Source organism: Heptranchias perlo, chromosome 12 (genome assembly GCF_035084215.1).
Source record: "Heptranchias perlo isolate sHepPer1 chromosome 12, sHepPer1.hap1, whole genome shotgun sequence".
In the NCBI taxonomy this organism is placed as follows: Eukaryota; Metazoa; Chordata; class Chondrichthyes; order Hexanchiformes; family Hexanchidae; genus Heptranchias; species Heptranchias perlo.
The window spans coordinates 34,658,096-34,679,233 of NC_090336.1; the positions used below are offsets into that span (position 1 = coordinate 34,658,096).

At 41.4% G+C, this 21,138-nt stretch overlaps 1 protein-coding gene across 1 annotated transcript in view; it reads right to left on the reverse strand.

The window, feature by feature from the left end:
• The window catches only part of stk33 (serine/threonine kinase 33), a 231,786-nt gene extending 229,100 nt beyond the window's left edge, over positions 1-2,686 (reverse strand). Inside the window, exons 1-2 of the mRNA XM_067993920.1 lie at positions 2,586-2,686; positions 1,996-2,211 (exon numbers count right to left, since the gene is read on the reverse strand). The gene's annotated coding sequence lies outside the window, so the exon portion shown is untranslated. The remainder of the gene's footprint in view (positions 1-1,995; positions 2,212-2,585) is intronic.
• Positions 2,687-21,138: the final 18,452 nt, after the last annotated feature.

A 21,138-nucleotide genomic window follows, 5' to 3' on the forward strand; every position in this document is an offset into this window, starting at 1 on the left:
GAAACACAGAGCAGCTGTTGAATACAATGGTAAGAATAAGAGTCCTAGCAACAGAAGGAAAAGGAGAGACCACTGCAACCAAAAGGTTGGCCATTTAGGACCGAGATGAGGAAAAATTTCTTCACTCAGAGGGTTGTGAATCTTTGGAATTCTCTACCCCAGAGGGCTGTGGATGCTCAGTCGTTGTGTATATCCAACACTGAGATCAATGGATATTTGGACACTAAGGGAATCAAGGGATTTGGGGATTGGGCGGGAAAGTGGAGTTGAGGTCGAAGATCAGCCATGAATTGTAAAATGAATGGCGGAGCAGGCTCAAGGGGCCGTATGGTCTACTCCTGCTCCTATTTCTTATGTTCTTATTAGGGAAGGGAGAAACAAGGGCAGACCCACACAAGAAATCGAGAAACACAAGGAATGTAAAGCCTGCAAAGGCGAGGAAATGCAACAGCGGTTTTCTAAAAGTTGCATCTTACACTGAACCACTTGGAATCCAGTTGAAAGAGGCATTTAGCTGGGGGAAGCTGAGGTTAAAAGAGAGGAGAGAAAATATTCATCTTAAAAAGAACCTGCTCTTAGTCAGTTGCCACAAATTTATAATGAAGTTTTATTATGAAATGAATGATTAGGGTAATGGTACATGGAGAGTTACTCCAACAAAGATGGTTATTCCTTTTTCATGTTGTGACAGGGAGAGATCCTCTAAAGGGTTGTATATCTGAGATTCCCCATTCCAAGGGCATTTCTTGCCTGCACCCCTTTTTTTTAAAGGGCTCCTAGTTTTCTCCACCAATGTTTAGCAGAGGTAGCTCTCGCCTAACACTAGAGCTCCAGTTTTGATCTTGTAGAAAGGATCTTTGTCTTTATCAGGAAGAGTACTAAAAAAAATTAACATTTGAAAATACTGAAGAAAGCCTTAATTCACCTAAGCTGTGGGCAGCCAGGATCCGCGGTACATCAGTGTAAAGTGGTAGCACTAACTACCAAAATCTCGATGTCAGCAGGGCCGTGAGAAACAGATCACTGGAATGAAAAATGATGGGAATCAAATAAATACAGGCATTCCAAAAGAGCTATAAATTGTACAAGGAAAAAAAACAGAATGGGTTATTGCAAACCACATAAGAAAAGCCTCTGTTTATTGGGGAACTACACAGCTAGGTTCCTTAATAAAATGGTCTGTTTTTTGGCAGTGCCAATATAACTACAGTCCAACATTGTAGCTTAGCAGGGTGTTTGCAAATACCTTTAACTTAAAGTTTTTCTTTTACAATTCTTGCGGCTTTAACACCATGGATACAGAATCACACGTGGAGGTCGATGATTCAGAATGCTTTCCTTTCAGCAAGAATTAAACAATAGAGTTTGATATGCTTTTCACTAAAATTGCCGCAAGTTGATGCAAGCAATATATTTTCCCCAAGAAAAGAATGATCAGAGTCATTATAAAAAAACATTAATATAAATGCAAGTTTCAAAAAGGACAATTACTACATAATAAAGATTGCAATGACTCACCAGCATTGAAAAAAGCTGAATGAAATCACTTGTCCGTCCCATGTTATTCCAACTCCCTGGCAGAGCTGGGCATATTTTATGGTGTGGCTTGAATACCAGGCATTCTAAAGAGCTGGGCTGAACAACAGGAGGTATCATTCCACACAGCCAGGGGATGTTGTTCTGTACTGTACCTTCCACAATGAACCATCCACTCATATGCAACGCTGTGCAGCAGTCCATGAGTTGTGTGGTCTTGGAAAATACACATCTTTAAAAATATATTTCACAGGATATTTTGAACCATTTATTTGATCATTTCAATTAATGGAAACATAGCAGAAATCACTTAACACAAATACAGATATTTTAAGCAGTAGTGATGAGGCTTTTAAAGCATGCCTTGGGAGTAACTAGGTTGTATTTTATCATGTTTTGAGTTTTAAAAGTTGGATAGTTAGCTCCCTTGCTGACTCATTTCGGCAAGGCAATGTTTACCTGAACTATGCAGAGCAGAGCATCCCATGCTCATATTCCAGCCTGTGCTACATTGGTTGATCTCAGCTGGGCTGGCCAGAGGGATCTATAATTGGTCTCAGTATCTTCGACATGGGGAGGGTGGGGATCAGCCAGTATTTCATCTCCTGTTCTCCATTCATAGGTCCCACCTACACCTTCTACTCATCTGACTGGTTTACTGCTCAGCACCACTCTCTATGCGCCACCATTGGAGAAGAAAGAAAAAGATGTTACATAAATGCAAGTTGTTTTGTTTTGAATATTTTTTACTTTAAATGGTAACTATTGGTAATGGGAGCTGCCTGAGAAGAATTACTGATTCTGACTGTGTGGGGGAGCTAATCGAAAAGAAAAAGCACAGATCTATTCAAAAGTACAGGATACACTTGGCACTATCTGTCAATTTATTACATTTTTAAATACCGGAGTCATAAAAAAAAATCAACTTCACCCTTGCCCAACAGTAGAAAACTAAACTCTTAGTTCATGTCTTATATGTATGTTTTTATATTAATGACAGTAAGCATAATTCACTGTTGGCAAATAGCCAATGTTTGCAAGTAACTCACCAGATAGAAGCTCTGCAATGCATCAGAAAATGTCTCCCTTTGTGTTCAGTAGTTATAGTGAAATAAATGATGGTAACAGTTTGTTTGATGATTTTTCTGTTTATTGAAAAACAGTGAGTACTAATTGCATCACCAAGGGAAAGTGGTTTGGAGGAGTTATTGAACCCAACAATGTGAGGGAACTGAACTAACATCAGCAGAAATATAATCATTAATCCAGGATGCTTCAGCTCAACTGTGCATATTAACTCCCCCACAAAGTCAGGATCAGTAACCCATTCCTGTTACCAACAGTTACCATTTAAAACAAACATATTCAAAACAAAACAGTAAATCGCACTTGCATAGTGCCTTTAACATAGCAAAGCGTCCTAAGGTGCTTCACAAAGTTTGGGTTGGACCTAAGCAAGAGTAAAGAGAGGCAACCAAAATATGCAAACATTACTCATATTTTTTTCAGTTGCTTAGATTTTAAACAGATCTTGAGGAGAAGACCCTCCTTTCTGAAGTTTAGAATTGATATTAGAGATTGTACTCATTATCTACAATTCTATACTAACATTACTTTAAATCTGATTTTGCACCAATATTCATCATGTATGTTTTTCATTTTTATTTTTTGAACTGTCAGGTAATTGTCAAATGGATCCCACATGATATTGAACGTCATATCTTTGGATTGCATTCTTGCTAATATTTATTTTGTCATTGTTGGATAATCGCATTATTTGACCACCAATCCCTCAGTATCTATTGGTGGTGGAGGCAGATTCAATCATGGCCTTCAAAAGGGAACTGGATAAGTACTTGAAAGGAAAAAAATTGCAGGGCTATGGGGATAGGGCGGGGGAGTGGGACTAGCTGGATTGGTATTGCATAGAACCAGCATGGACTCAATGGGCCAAATGGCCTCCTTCCATGCTGTAACCTTTCTATGATTCTATTCCACCCTATCCAAATCAGCATTAATTTTGTAACTGGCAATCCCAGCTGTAAACGTTTAGCTCCGTAAAGATTAATTTTAAAAGAAAATCTCAAATATTATCTTTTGGCTTAAATTTAACTTCATAATGGGTTTATTCAAAGCATTTGAACAAGTCAACATTTCCACAACATACGATCTACCGAAATCATTTAATATCACAGCTTCAGAAATTGTAATAAGTTTCTAACACCCAGGTAAATCCTAAATGGAATATATTGAGTCCTATTAACTATTGTAAAGGCCTTAATTAGCTGAGAATGGGGCAATAATTATTTATTTTTCAACTAGTCAAATGTAAGTATTTTAAATACAGAAGACCTTTCGTCTCCCTTCCCACAATTCTTATTTCTTCACCAATAGGTTAGAAACTAATTACAATTAAAATACAGGGCCCATGAGGACTATAAAAATAATAATGAAAAAACTGAAGAATATCAGAAAATAAGAAGAGGTTAAGTACGGGATAAGGAAAACTAAGAAGGGGGAGTGGGGAATTGTTTCAAAAAACATCAAAGGTAAGCTGTAATGTATTTTATGTGCATCAGTTAAAAGAACATAAGAACACAATGAATGGGAGGACCCTAGGCAAGACAGAGGGTCAGAGGGATCTTGGTGTGCAAGTTCACAGATCCCTGAAGGCGGCGGAACAGGTAGATAAGGTGGTAAAGAAGGCATATGGGATACTTGCCTTTATTAGCCGAGGCATAGAATATAAGAGCAAGGAGGTTATGATGGAGCTGTATAAAACACTGGTTAGGCCACAGCTGGAGTACTGTGTGCAGTTCTGGTCGCCACACTACAGGAAGGATGTGATCGCTTTGGAGAGGGTGCAGAGGAGATTCACCAGGATGTTACCAGGGCTGGAGCGCTTCAGCTATGAAGAGAGACTGGGAAGATTGGGTTTGTTTTCCTTGGAGCAGAGGAGGCTGAGGGGGGACATGATTGAGGTGTACAAAATTATGAGGGGCACAGATAGGATGGATACTAAGGAGCTTTTTCCCTTCGTTGAGGGCCGGCGCGGACACGATGGGCCGAAGGGCCTCTATCCGTGCTGTATAACTCTATGACTCTATGACTCTATAAGAAATAGGAGCAGGAGTAGGCCATACGGCCCCTCAAGCCGTTCAATAAGATTATGGCTGATATTCTACTTCATCTACACTTTCCTGTCCTATTCCCATATCTCTTGATTCCCTTAGTGTCCAAAAAATCTATCGATCTCAATCTTGAGTATACTCAACGACTCAGCATCCACAGCCCTCTGGGGTACAGAATTCCATAGATTCAAAACCCTCTGAGTGAAGAAATTTTTCCTCAGCTCGGTCCTAAATGGCTGACCCCTTACCTTGAGACTATGACCTCTAGTTCTAGACTCTCCAGCCAGGGGAAACAGCCTCTCAGCATCTACCCTGTCAAGCCCTCTAAAAATGTTATACGTTTCAATGAGATCACCTCTCATTCTTCTAAACTCCAGAGAATATAGGCCCATTTTACTCAATCTCTCCTCATAGGACAAGCCTCTCATCCCAAAAATCAATCTAGTGAATCTTTGTTGCACTGTCTCTAAGTCAAGTATATCCTTCCTTAGGTAAGGAGACCAAAACTGTACACAGTACTCCACATGTGGTCTCACCAACACCCTATATAATTGCTGCAAGACCTCCTTACTCTTATACTCCAACTCCCTTGCAGTAAAGGCTAACATACCATTTGTCTTCCTAATTGCTTGCTGTACCTGCATGTTAACTTTTTGTGATTTGTGTACAAGGACACCCAAATCCTCTGACTACCAACATTTCTTAGTCTCTCACCTTTTAAAAAATATTCAGTGTTTCTATTCGTCCCCTAACAAAATGGATAAATTTCACATTTCCCCACACTATATTCCATCTGCTACCATCTCGCCCACTCACTTAACCTGTCTATACCCTTTTGCAGCTTCTTTGCATACTCCTCACAGCTTACTTTCCCACCTAGCTTTGTATCATCAGCAAACTTGCACATATTTTGCTCTGTCCCCTCATCGAAGTCATAAACAGCTGAAGTCTTGATCCTTGCGGCACCCCACTAGTTACAACCTGCCAACCCGAAAATGACCTGTTTATTCCTACTCTCTGTTTTTTGTCCGTTAATCAATCCTCAATCCTTGCTAATATATTAACCCCAATCCCATGAGCCCTAACCTTGTGTAACAAAGAGGTTTGTTATGAGAGGTGGGACCCGAGAAGAAAAGATTGTCAATTTGTGAATGATGATCAAAAAATGGCCAAGGTGTTTAATAAGTACGTCACATTGGTCTTTATTAAACAGAAGGATGTCGGAGTGGGGGTGAATCCCGAGTGGCTGCGAGCAAGATGAGTGATATTATGATGGATAAAAAGAGAATTCTGGGAATTAGAGCCTCCGCATGCACAAACCAAGGTATGTTCACCTCAGTCGGCAGGTGTAGGTACCACTGGGTGGGGACAGAGCACCTCGTGTGTAGCTGTCAGGCATTACTTTGTTAGTCCTCTTTTTCTTTCAAATACGTCAGATAGAAGAATTCCCACTGGGAAACCCAAATGGCGCCAGTAATGTTGCTGAAGACAAAAAATAATAATTTACAACATATTGTGCAAAGGCTCAAGTGAACCTAATTTGCCAGCAGCAAAAAAACAAAAAAAATAAATAAACAGCTGAAATATACTTACCTTAATATTATTGTGTTTTTTCCATGACTTTCTGGATATTTACTGCTTCCTTGCAATGTTGGATGCTCATGTCATATGGTTGCTATATACATCGGATATCCCATAAGCCAGGTGGGAAATGGAGTGCAGGATGAGACTGCTCCAAAATTAATACATAAATGCCCCCTTCCCCACTTGTTTGAGGTGGGTGCAAGTCTCACCCCTGGAGGGATGGAGCTCCTGCCCATTTTTTGCTGTTAGCTGCCTAATTTATGCCACTAGGGTTGTCTGGCAATTGAAAGTCCAGGTCATAAATACAGGTTTCTTTTCAAAAGAAGCTACTTCCATAAAATACAGAATCAAATGAGAAGCCTTGACTAAACAACCAAAAATAGCTGCCATTTGGTTAAAAAGAGGCAGAAAATATTCAATTAGAAATTGGAGGGGGGAGGGGGTGGGTGGAAATGGGCAGCAAAGCCCTGCCAAGCAGCTGAAGGTTAGGGTCGAGCTGAAACTCGAGCTCCAGTCCTCTGTCACATGGACGGGAGCGCAAGGTCTGGAGCTATTGAGATGAGGGGTTTGGGGGTCTGAGAGGATGGAAAGGGATAGAGTGTGGAACTATTGGAGGTGGCCTGGGATGTGTTAGTGCTGGGGGTGGCAGGGGTCTAGCATTGGGAAACTACTGTTCTAAAACTTCTGTGTGGAGGGAAAGAAGGCGGCTTTCAGGAATTGTCTCCCCTGGCCCCAGAAGTTGCAGAACAAGTGGTTTTCCAACGTGGAGCAGGCAACCCTGTTTTGCTTGTTTAAAGTGCTTAGTACACTTGAAATAAGTGTCATGACTCCTGGCTCAAAAGCCACTGATGGAAATCTGTCCCTATCCTAATGTTCCCAGGCACCTGGGAACTGGCTTTAAGCTCTTTAAATCACTTGTTGTTTAAAATGTTGAGCTGGTTGCTGGGTAATCTCCAGAAATGCAGCATAAAGATGTTTCTTGCAGTGGAGACAGGTTGGCAGCAGGGAGCAGTGGAAGTTGGTTAACGTTGTCATGGTAATGCCTGCTATTTTTAATTCCTCCAAAAGATGGTGCTGTTATCTCTAAAAACAACAGCCCCGATTTTATCGCGGGACGGCAGTCGTGCTGGTGGGAGACATACCGTCCCAACCTTGTTGACATGAAGCCTGGGAGATTTTAATTCCCGGGCCTCATCTGCATAGGCCCAGCCAGTCTCCCGCTCGAAACCGGCAAGGAAGGGTCACCAGGCCGTTGGGCGAGAGCAGGATGTTGGGCAGCAGGAGCTCGCCACTGGGGACCAAAGGAACAGTCCCTGGCACTAAGGTAAGTCTCGGGGAGGGGGTTCAGGAAGGCTTCCCAGCCCCACAAGGAAAGTCAAAAGTGTAAAAGCACTTACCTTTTTGGCTCTCTTCTGGCCTCAACTGCTCTTCCCACTAGATTGGCCTGGTGGGAAAGCCACAATGGCTTTTTCACATTGGCTTCTGGTTAAAATAGCAGTCAGGCCTTGATGATGTCATTGGAGCCGGATCTGCATATTTAAAGAAGGATTGTGCCGGTTTCCGACAAAAATCAGGGCCAAAAATGGGTCAAAAAGCGGAACCTCGGTGGGTAAGTCCTAAGGGGAACTTTAACTGCCCGTTAAAATCACATAATATTTCAGGAACTCCTCTTATTCTTACTTGCTCCAAAGGTAGTGCTGTAACCTATTAGTCTGTTGTAATAAACAGAGCTAAGAGACAAAGGCCTAGAAATTCCATGTGGTGAGTTGCACAGGATTTGCGCCAGAAGCATGAGCAGCACCTGCTGAATCTACCTGAATTTCATGGGTCCGCTCCTCTGCATATCCGTTGGAGGATCCATTGACGCAAATCCCATGTTAAATAGCAGTAATGTGTTGGGAGTGCTTGGAAATTAGAACGAGGCATTAAAAAGCCACTTTTGTAATGTGGGGAAGCACAGCAGCCAATTTGCACTCAGCAAGGTCCTACAAATAGCAATGAGATAAATGACCAGATAATCTGTTTTAGTAATATTGGTTGTGGGATAAATGTTGGCCAGGATACTGGGAGAACTCGCTCGCTCTTCTTCAAATAATGCCATGGGATCATTTACATCCACCTGAGATGACAGATGATTTAACATCTCATCCAAAAGGCAGCACTTCCAAAGGTATAGCACTCCTTCAGTACAGCCTAGATTATGTGCTCAAGCCTCCAGAGTGGGGCTTGAACTCATGACTTTCTGATTCAAATGTGAGTGCTATCACTGTGCTACGGCTTACATCAACATGTAGAAGGAGTGAAAACTCAGCACTTCTATCATCTTGAATGCATCAATTCTAAAGGGGGAGTGAAAAGAGTAATTGGGCCAGCAAATAGATTCCAAATGTGTTTCCTCACCTCCTTCTGTGGTTTTCTCAATATCACCCACTTATAAAACCTATCTTGTACTAGCGGTGCACTCTTAAATTGTGTAATGCTGGAATTGATTTCAAAAAACATCAATAATTGAGATGGTTCCCTGATGGCTTGATGGATCAGTGCACCATATAGCGTGGTGCAGAATCGAACAGAGGGAGAAAGCTCCTGGGTTCAATTCTTAGTACGTGCTAAGTTGATCAATCTCAGACAGGGCAGCAGTGGCATCAGTACAACTGGAATTGGGAGGGAAACAGCCATTCATGTTTCTTCCTCTTGATTAGAATCCAATGACTTCTGCTGGAAAATGGATCTATGAATAGGTTTGGATGGCTGTTTCATTCCCAATAGTCTAAATGCCAACATTTATTATCTATGTGCACAATGAAGAATGGCTACTGGGACAAGTGAATGAGGAGTGTCAGTAACCACATGACCATACCCCAGAATGACTTGACAGGCTTCGAGAGAGGAGAAATTTGAAGGGGTGGGGAGAAAAAAAGACAAAACACAAACGAGAATGCATCAGATTTAGGTTGCCACAGAATAATTTTCTAAGTGGTAGTCTATGAAAATCCATCTGATTGGGATTGCTCACATTCGAATATCCAAATAGTCTGCAACAACAGACTATACAACTGATATTTTGAAACTTGAAGGGAGATTCCCCACAGCCAGTAGTGTTATATCAATACCTCCAAATGTTCAAAATATAGCTGATATTCCAATTAGAGTTCCCATCAGTAGGATAACAAAACTTGGTTCAGTTCTATTAATGTTTAAAGTATCATGTTTTATTTACACAGCTGAAATAATTTAGAGACAGACGATAACAACAACAACCTGCATTTATATAGCGCCTTTAACGTAGTAAAACGTCCCAAAGCGTTTCACAAGAGCGTTACCAAACAAAATTTGACACCGAGCCACCTAAGGAGATATTAGGACAGGTGACCAAATGCTTGGGCAAAGAGGTAAGTTTTAAGATAATCTTAAAGGAGGAGGGAGAGGTAGAGAGGTGGAGAGGTTTAAGGAGGGAATTCCAGAGCTTAGGGCCTAGGTTGCTGAAGGCACAGCCGCCAATGGTGGAGCGATTAAAATCAGGGATGCGCAAGAGACAGCGGAGGGGTCGAGGGAGGTGGTGATGAGGTAGAGCTGGGTGTCGTCAGCGTAGAAGTGGAACCTGACATGTTTTCGAGGGGCAGCATGTAGATGAGAAATAGGAGGGAGCCAAGGATAGATCCTTGGGGGACTCCAGAGGTAACGGTGCAGGAGTGGGAAGAGAAGCTGTTGCAGGTGATTCTCTGGCTATGACTGGATAGATAAGAATGGAACCAGGCGAGCACAGTCCCACCCTGCTGGATAACGAAAGGGAGGCGCTGGAGGAGGATGGTGTGGTCAACCGTGTCAAAGGCTGAAGACAGGTCGAGAACGATGAGGAGGGATAGTTTACCACAGTCACAGTCACATAGCATGTAATTTGTGACTTTGATAAGGGCCGTTTCAGTACTGTAGCAGGGGCGGAAACCTCATTGGCGGGATTCAAACATGGAGTTGCAGGAAAGGTGAGCACAGATTTGGAAGGTGACAATACGTTCAAGGACTTTGAAAAGGAGGGGGAGGCTGGAGATGGGGCGGTAGTTTGCAAGGACAGAGGGGTCAAGGGTGGGTTGTTTGAGGAGCGTGGTGATGACGGCAGATTTGAAGGGGAGGTGAACAGTTCCTGAGGAGAGGGAATCATTAACAATATCAGCTCACGTGGGGGCCAGGAAGGGAAGTTGGGTGGTCAGCAGTTTAGTGGGAATAGGGTCGAGGGAGCAGGAGGTGGATCCCGTGGTCAAGATGAGCTCGGAGAGGGCATGAGGGGAGATAGGAGAGAAACTAGAGAAAGATGCGAGTTCAGGGCTAGGGCAGGGGGAACTGGAGGGGAAGTTTGGCTTGGTGGGCTAGGGGAAGGGAGGGAAATGGCAGAGGCAGCTGAATGGATGGTCTCAATCTTAGTGACAAAGTAGTCCATGAGCTCCTTGCACTTGTGGTTGGAGGTGAAGGTAGAGAAGGCAGGGGAGAGGGGTTTAAGAAGACGGTTTGTAGTGGAGAAGAGAAGCCGGGGGTTATCTTTGCATTCCAGGATGATCCTGGAATAGTGAATGGTTTTGGCAGAGGAGAGCAGGACCCGATAGTGCTTTATGTGGCCCAGTCAGATCTGGCGATGAATGGCTAAACCAGTTGTCTGCCATAAACGTTCCAGTCTGTATCCCTTGGACTTAAAGGAGTGGAGATGAGGGCCGAACCAGGGAGAACGACCAGGGTGAGAGAAAGTAATGGTTTTAATGGGGACTGTGTATCTCCTTAACCAATCAAATTGAAGGATTATGAAAGTAACAGCACAAGGACTGAGAAGGAAGTAGAAATTACAGTGGGTGAATTTTATGTCAAATCAGGTATAGAAAGAGAAATAAAGAGAGGGAAAGAAAGATCGGATTAAGAGAGAAAAAAACGAAAAGTTAAAAAAATTTTAAATTTTGCATTTTTTAAAATCTCCAACAATTATTACCTGAAGGAATGAGACTCCACACTTGTAATAGATAATTTTCAGTGCCAGAGAGGTTGACTGGCAGTAATTAACACTTATCATGTCATTAAAAGGATACTTAGACTGAAATGGACTAGACTTAACTCTCTGTGGCGAGTTTAGTTCGTACCTACTGCAAAAATACAGCAACTTCACATCGTTCAATGCATTTCAATGGCGAGGCAGACAGCGCGATGCCATTTTCGCAAAGCTAACGGCAGAGCGGTGCATCTCAGACAGCAACTTTTGGATTTCCACCTTTTAACTACGCATCTGCCCCTCACCTGAAGTTGCTGTAGCATTTGTGCATAAATAACGGCGAGCTTCACTGCCTCACCATTATTTTGACAGCAAATTTTGGCCCAATATTATCTCAGCAACAACAAACAAAACAGGATTTGAAAAAGCTTGACCGCCAAGCTGTCAGAATTTTAACAAGATTCGAAAATTCTAATGAATTAGAGTGCAATATTTTGTGGAAATGTGATTTCATTAGCTAAAACAAAAAAAATTCATAATCCTTTAGCACTTCTCAAGCAGCTAGCAAGCACTTAATTGGTATAAATGTCTGAAAGTTAATTAGTTCCAGCTGTGGAGTGCTCAACTTTGGTGCAAAATAAATCGATGAAAATTGAGAAAAACAGAATTTACTCAGGAGACACTGCATTTTCAGGCACATGTCCACTGTCTTTTAAGAAGTCAGATGCAAGTTGGACAGCTCCCTTAAGATAAACAAATGTAAGGAATCTTACAACACCAGGTTATAGTCCAACAGTTTTATTTGAAAATCACAAGCTTTCGGAGGCTTTCTCCTTCGTCAGGTGAAGGAGAAAGCCTCCGAAAGCTTGTGATTTTCAAATAAAACTGTTGGGCTATAACCTGGTGTTGTAAGATTCCTTACATTTGTCAATCCCAGTCCATCACCGGCATCTCCACATCTAAGATAAACAAAGCACTTCTCCAAATCCCTCTCACTGCACAATTTTTTTTAAAATTCTAATTTTGATTTTAGCATAAAATGTATAACATAAAGACTAATTTTTATAGCAAAGCTGTGCACCACTTGATATGTGAGGAAAATAAAGTTTTACAGGTATTGTTTGAAATTATTTGGCACAAACTATATTATTAGAAGTGGTGGTGTAGGTTTTCTGCTCCCAGCACTCAGGCTGAAGGATGCTGTGGCCTTTGCATCCACCCGCTCTCAGAATGGTTAACCCATTATACCTGCCACAGTGTGTCGCCCGCCAACCTACTGCACATTTACTGTTGGCCCAAGCCATGCTCTCAAGATAACCTTATAATTCTTTAATTGCTTACCAATGCATGGACATACTCTGCATTTTACAGCTAAAACCCTCGGCACACTAACTAAGTATAGCGTTCCTTGTTAGTCAACATCTACTTTTCTCATTACAGTGAGCAAACAAAGGAAAATATGGTTGTGAGCGTTTAATGTTGTTGAATAAAACAGGCTAATATAAACTACTTTTAAAAAAAACTGAATTTCAAATTACGGAGTTAGTTGCACCAGAAGAGTCCGAATCTTCACACAGCAGTCCACAGAGGAGACAATTGTAATTCACAAAATCTGTATTCTCAATAAATATACTAGGGTTTTTTACCATAAGTGACAGCCAATCATACTATCATTGATCAGGGGAATCTCCTAAAGAACAGAGTCTGATGAACAAGAAACATGCTGGCTGGTTCCATTCATGTCAATTAATTAATCTTTTATTTTTCTGTCGATTATTTCATTAATTGGCTCAAATAACTGCATTGGCAAAGCACTACTTTTCTACCTCTCACAGTAAATACTTTGTTAATTAAACACGTTAATTTGTTTTTCCTTCATAATAATAGTGATAACTGAGTGGATTTACAAACAACTGAACGAAGATGGAATGATGCTACCAACCACCATCCTCCCCCCCACCCCCCACTGCGGGAACCACAAGAGATTGTGAGCCAAGCCAAATGCAGTGCTAGATATAGCCCTGTGCACCTTAGCTCAGCTATTTCCTCTTCACCCACCTCCCATGGCCACTGAAGCAGAACACACTACCAGTGTCATTATATCCGTGTATGCTCCGGTAACCACCATGTAAACTAAATATACATTTTCACTGATATGTAAACCAGCGTAAACTTCTAGAAATCACCAGTTGAGTGAACCAAAATTTACATTTCATACTTAAACTTCATGATACAGGGATCTGAACAGTACTTATTTTCCTTTGATCGCAAAATTAATTATATTTCCAACGTGCATTAGTCAGTTTTGCTCTGGTCAGAGGGACGTAGGATATAGGAATAATGATGCGACAATTAAGCTATTCAATCATTCATCAATGAATATGAATAAGCAATAGTGCTCAGCTAATATTGCAAAGGGCTTTAGCTGTTAGGACCTGGGACTGTATCTCCTGCTGACAAATTCCTCAGCACTCTACACAAGTACAGAACCAGATGCTAGAGTAGGGGTACATGCACCAAATGGTAACTAGGTCATGATCTTGACAATTTAAGTGCTAAAAAATTTAGTCAATCCAATTAAATCTTATTACATTGAGTCTGCTGCCTTCCTTTACTGATAGTCATGATTGCAATATGTACTGACTGATGTAAAGTATCTGGCTTGTGTAGTTTTGATGTCAAGCAGAATTTGAAATATGCTTTGGTCTAATAACCTTATTAATATGTCACACAAAGATCTCCTAACAGCTATCCAATTCAAAATCTACTTGTTCTATTTCTTCAGCTGCAATTGATTTTAGCTGAGGTCAGAGGTAGCTTTGAAAACATATGAGGCCTGTTGCTTCTCCTCTGCCTTCCAACTAATCCCCAGGATACTTTTATGCTTTCACTGGGTCTCTTTAGCCCATTTAAAATACGTAACTCATTTCCACCACAGCTATCCAGCCAATAATATTAACAGAGATATGTTTTGTTAATATTGGAGAGAAGTCAACTCAAGGATATGTTAAAATTAGGCCACACTGTTTCTGTCAAGGGCTATTAATGTACATTGGAGTCTCTTCTTCTACTCAGTATCTACTGCACACTAAAGAAAATAGCTTGTGCAAATATGAACTGGAGTCACCAGGAGGGATTTTAACTCCCTCCGTCTGACAAAAACTGGGCAGAATGGGAGTTATGATCAAGTAGCTATTTTTCCCGCTCCGTTACCACTCTATGGCGATTTTAACTACAGACCAGTGAAACCTGCCGGACCCTCAGCAGAGTCCCCAAAAGCTAAATACTAAATTATCTTTGTGAGTTCCGGCGGAGCTGGAGCTGGAGCAGGATTGCTCCTCTGGACCCCACAAGGAAAGTGTGAGTCTCACTGCCCAGGCTCCTCTAGGGTTGCCAACCCTCCTGAATTGTCCTGGAGTCTCTCCACATTAAAGATTAATCTGCCAGACAATGCTGAGAGCAACCTGGGATTTGGTTGATTGTTACCAACTCCTCTGGTATGGACACAACATGCAGCACTCCTGAGTTTTAGTCTGACCCTGCCAGAGCATTCACCACCAAACCACATGGAAGAGGCCACAAGGCAGTCCCAGAACAAGATGGGATGACAAAGTGAAAGTGCTCCTTAACAGCATGGGACTGATTGTCGATGAGGCACAAGTGAGAGCCCTGAACCGTAACAGTCGGATGAAGTTGGTAGTGGCAATGTCCTTTTTTGGATAAGCCCCAAGATGATGACAACTGGTGAATCCAGCCCTGCAATACATGGAAGCTTTTCTGTAGCAGAAGTTGTTCCAGGAGCCATTACGTGGCAATCTGTCCCCCGCCGCCCCCCTACCCACCCACCCACTCCCACCACCCCCCAACCCCCCCGCCCACCTCAACATACCTCCCCCATCTGCCCGCCCACCCCACCCCAATCACTACCCCACCCCAACCACACACACCAACACCAAGCATATGCAGGAGTCTGCCTAATGCATTTTATTTATTTGCTTTCCTAACCCTGATACACAGGACTACAATTCCCACAAAAAGTTAATTCCTTTTCGATCTCTTCATACTTGTTCTGTGCAAAATAAATGAAACTTGTTATTGTTTGGCAATAGGAAGGAGTTAAGAAAAATTGTGATTTTAGTGCACCTACTTTATGGTTTAACATTATCTTGTGCGTATTTATTGAAAGATGCAATACGTATGGTCAGTTTAACACACAATTAAAGCATAATTATCCATGCATTCCAGATTCATGCCTTTTATCCACAGAGATGTTGAAAATGTTGTACAAGTTTTGTTTACCTCAGCTTGCTCTCTTTGGTATGTTATTTTATTGTTTCAATTTGGATAAGTGTGAGGTGGTGCATTTTGGTAGGAAGAATAAGGAGGCCACATACTGCTTGGAAAATAAATGGGGTAGAGGAGCAGATGGATCTGGAGGTACAGTTACACAAATCACTAAAAGTAGCGACGCAGGTTAACAAGGCCATTAAAAAGCAAACCAAGCACTGGGGTTCATTTCTAGAGGGATAGAATAGAAAAGCAGAGAAGTTATGTTAAACTTGTATAGATCCTTGGTTAGACCACATTTGGAGTACTGTGCACAGTTCTGGTCTCCATATTATAAAAAGGAGCTAGAGGTGCTGGAGAAGGTGCAAAAAAGATTCACAAGGATGATACTAGAACTGAGAAGATATACTTATCAGGAAAGACTGAACAAGATGGGGCTCTTTTCTCTAGAAAAGAGAAGGTTGAGGGGTGACCTGAAGGAGGTCTTTAAGATTATGAAAAGGTAGAGAGAAAATGTTTCCACTTGTGGGGGAGTCCAAAACTAGAGGTCATAAATATAAGATAGTCACTAATAAATCCAATAGGGAATTCAGGAGAAACTTCTTTACCCAAAGAGTGGTAAGAATGTGGAACACACTACCATAAGGAGTAGTTGAGGCAAATAGAAATAGATGCATTGAAGGGGAAGCTAGATAAGCACATGAGGGAGAATGGAATATATGCTGATAGGTTAGATGAAGAGGGGGTGGGAGGAGACGACTCTTGGAGCATAGACGTCAGCATAGACCAGTTGGGCCGAATAGCCTGTTTCTATGCTGTAGACTGATTCTATGTAGTTCTATATAATGTAACTATGGCTCAGATCTGGCAAGTGGATCACTGATGTGAGACAAGAGCATCAGGAATTTTATTCTTCCAGTCATTGTGCCTGCCATTTGGCTAATGCAACCTGCCTTCTGCAAAAATCTTCTATTCAATGCAAATCACTAATACAGTTTCAATAAATGCTTCAACAAGTGAAAACAACACTGGAGCTAGCCTGTGTAATATATTAAAGCAGACTGCAGCCTATCACACAAATGTTTCAGAAAGTCCAGTGTTTGGATACAGGTGTGAGGTTGCTCCTAGTGGCAGAGTATGCTGACCTTCACCTACACAAAGTTGCTGTACATCAAGAATTTTCTTGAACCAACATACCCAGAGCTGATGATTCAAGCATTCTTTCCAGCATGGAAAGCAGTAACAGCTTTTAATTTCTTAGGGATCCTCACCATTTTTAATATTTCCATATAATTCCAATAACACTTAGTTAACATCCTCAGTTCCTTTATAGAAAATATATCAGTTCTTTGTGGGGATTAGTACTGACTTTTTATTGTTGAAAGACCTCTGTGGAAGTGCATCACACCACCCCAGGTTGAAAAGAGCAGGAGAGACAACAAGATAAATGTAATGATACCAATCTTGTCACTACTATGTACCTACCAAATTTTGAAATGTTCTGAGCGTATGTAAATTGGACAATTTTGGAATGGTTTGTATGTGATTCAGGTTCAAACTCACTCTTAGCACAATTCCAATACTGATGCAATGATATAACCACATCATCCATCTCTTTATTGTAGATTGCTGTTTACAAGTTTGCAAAAATATCTTACAAACCACTTTAACAAATTCAATCCTTTTGTAATTTCAGTTACCATGGAAGCCAAAACTTTGATATATGATCAACATTTTACATACTTCAGTATAGATTATGTAGCAGTGTAACTCCTGATAAGATCTCTAATAAGCTATGTCTCTTCTTGGCCTATGTTGGAATTCCACTACATGTAGATTTCAGCAAAATGCCTTGAGGATCTAGATTCTGAAACACAGCTGTAATCGTTTATTCAATTGCAATCAGTCACTAAATTGAATCATTCTGTATGAGAGCAGTTCATTTCAAATTGAACATGCTCCTGGTTGACATTAGTGAGTGATCACTGTTATTGACGAACAGATGAATGGCAATCAAGGTAATGAACACATTTTGCCACACAATCCTCATGTAATTGTCTCCAAGAACCATTGGAAAGAGAGTCTTTTTAATTTGATCAGTGCATTATCTAATGAATGAAAATATACCTATTTTATAAGCAGTTTTCAGAATTCTACCACAGGATTTAAAAATCATATTTTTAGGTTTGCTGTTTCTTCCATTTTTCTGTGTATTGTTCTATGAGTAAAGTATAAATTATGTATATGCAATACAGCAAATACTTTAATTCAAAAATTAAAGTCATACATTAAAATGAACTTTACATAGAATTACATACAACACAAAAACAAGCCACTTGGCCCAACTGGTCTACGCTATTATTTATACTCCACACAAGCCTCCTACCACTCTAATTACCTCATGTAAGCATTAAGCATCCTCTTAAATATGTCACTGCTATCTGCTTCAACCACTCCATATGGAAATAAGTCCCACACTCTGTATAAAGAAATTCCTCCTAAATTCTTTATTTGATCTGTTAGTGGCTATCTTACATTTATGCCCCCTTGTTCTGGACTCACAAACAAGTGGAAACAGTTTCTCCACATCCATCCCATTAAACCCATACATAATTTTAAAGACCTCTATCAGGTCTCCTCGGTCTTCTCTTTTCCAGGGAAAAGAGCCCTAGCCTGCATAATCTTCCCTGATAGTTGGATCCTCTCAACTTCAAAGCATGTGATGTAGCTAAGGTTTGTAATGAGGATGTGAAGATTTGGGAGACTTTTATATTAAGGATTAAATGACCATAGATATATAAATGGTAAATGTGTTTTAGAAATAACTAGTTACAATGGATGCTGTCTGTCTTTATTAAACTTCAAAGTGGAGACCAGAGCCCAGCTATTTGCAAGTTACTGACATGTTCTTTGATCTGTAGATTAGCCAAGAAGCAGAAGCTTGGTTCAAGGTGCTGATCAAATTATTGATCCTTTGAAGGACAATTTGTGTTTTATGTTTGGATTCAAAACCACGCTAATCTGCCTGAGGGAAGTAGATGAAAGTCATTATCTCGAATCACTGTTCCAGCTAGGCTGCATTTATATTAAAATTGTAGTATTGGTTTAATGCAAAGCCACTTTTCAACCATGCTACAGTGATGGTCTAAAAGCACTTCAAGAAGAGTCAGATGTCAAAAGCAAAAAGACCACTAGATGGCCAGGAAACTACTGGTAACACGTTAGCTACTTAAGTGTTAGCAGTATCCTAATTGCCTGCCCCATTGAGAGGATCATCAAATAAGCCTGCTTGAATATCAATGTAAAGACAGATATATAATTGAAGAGCAGCCTGGTGGTCCAGTTTCCTGCTTTCCATAACCTCAACCATGACAGAGAGCTAATAGGGCTCTGTGTGAGGTCAATATTCCACATAAAGTCTGTGCTGAAAACTAATATATAGAATCACACATAGTTCAGACTCTGCCTTTTATGTTTTAAAACACTTTTTGTGTAGGGGCAAGTATAACTATAAGGTGCTATATAAATGCAAGTCGTCTTTTCTGGCAGACTTCCTAACACTCTGATTGTCTTGAGAATACTCTGTGATTGATTTTGAATTTATAAGCTTGACCTGAAATTGAAAAACTGATGATTGAAAATGGATTCCTTTGCTTTATCAGTACAGATAATGCATAATCTCCTTCAAATAAATTTTCATCCAAAGCAACTCAGTATCTATATAATGTCCAAACATAACACTGCATTTAATAGGTGTCGCAGGGCAGAAATCTAGACACACTAATCCCACTTGGACATCTGATTTGTCTTTATAAAAAGGTTCAGAGTTGTAATGTTGGTGCATTTCAAACACTCCCACAAACTCAAAATCATTGTTTTCATATTTCACCATTAAAGGGTTCAGTTGAAAATAGATTGTGTGCAAGAAAGAGAAATCTTTACATCTTATTTTACTCTGCAGCAACCTTATCAAAATAACAAGGATGTAATAAAGGCAAAGTGTTTGATTTTTTAAAATGTTATACTTGCAATAAAAGTAATATAAGATATAAAATCTGTCACAGGAATCAAGGTAACATTTGGTGAGACAATTTACAACCAAAGATGGAAAATATATAGGGGGTTATATTGGATAACCCCCAAAACCGGGGCGGGGGCCACGGTGCGTGATTAACCCGCGGCCAGTGGTTGAGATGCAGGCAGCACATAACATTTATGCTGCCCGGTGATTTACTTGATTGCTGCGAGCAGCCAGCACTACCCGCACTGTTGAGTGGCTGCTCACCAGCAAAGGGCCCAGATATCATGAGTGGCTAGCACCACTTAAAGGCAGCCTGCACCTCTTATAGGGGAGGTACAGAGTGGCTGCAGGAAGTGGTGGAAGTCAATTGAGAACTGAATCTGTGCTGCAATATAGTGCAGCATAGTGATGGTGGGACCTCTGGAATTTTTAATGAGCAACAACTGGGCTGCTCAACGTTTGCGGGACTCTTATATTTGCAAAATATAAGATATGGGTCCGCACGGAGTCTGAACGGAGATCAGACATCACACACGTAAAAAACAGATGCAGGTCCCGTCCCTATGTTTACAAACTGTTGACTTATTTTAAAACATCGAATAAAGGTTGCGCACTACTAAATCCCACATCCTCCAATCTGCTCGCCAGACCCCACAAATCTACCGATCTGAGTTTGTACCAGGCCTGTGAGACAGCATGCACCAAGGTTCTCTGATGGTGCACTAGAGGCCTTGGTGCAAGCGGTGGACAGAAGGAGGGGCATCCTATATCCGCACGGGGGGCAAGAGGCCTCCAGACATATGCTCCCGAGGCAGTAGGGGACGCGGTCAATGCCAGGTGCATAGCACCACGAACATGGATGCAGTGCAGGAAGAAGTTCAATGCTTTGACACAAGTGGTCAAGGTGAGTGAGGTCAACTGTCAAGTGGCATCTCCTACCAACTGCACCACTAGCCTCACCACTGCTCCACGCACTACACCCCCTGTCACCCACCTACCAACAAACTCTTTCAATCAGTACTCAACTCTTCCTCTCACCATCACAAATTGCCACTGTTGCAAGCTGCACACCCACAACTCGCAAGTCACACACACTGACAGCTATTCAACCATGACAGGCACATCACCTAAACACCTTGCAGGACACTCACCAACACATGTCCTGCTTTCTTGCAGGAGAAGGTGGCGCATAACAGGAGGCAACAAGTGGCCGTGGTTCCTTGGAACATGAACCTGCTGTCCTCTCTCAGGATGACAGCATTCCTGTCCCACCCCTGCCACTCCGCCAGTGCCCTTGCTGTTGCCTGTCAGCTAGCCAGCCCATTCCCTGTAGAGTATTAAAACTTTATTATACGAATATAGGAACAGAAGTAGCCCATTTAGCCCCCCGAGCCTGTTCCGCCATTCAGTGAGATCATGGCTGATCTGTGACCTAACTCCATATACCCCTCTTAGCCCCATATCCCTTAATACCTTTGGTTAACAAAAATCTATCAATTTCAGAATTAAAATTAACTATTGAGCTAACATCAACTGCCATTTGCGGAACAGCATTTCAAACTTCTACCACCTTTTGCATGTAAAAGCGTTTCCTAACTTCACTCCTGCAA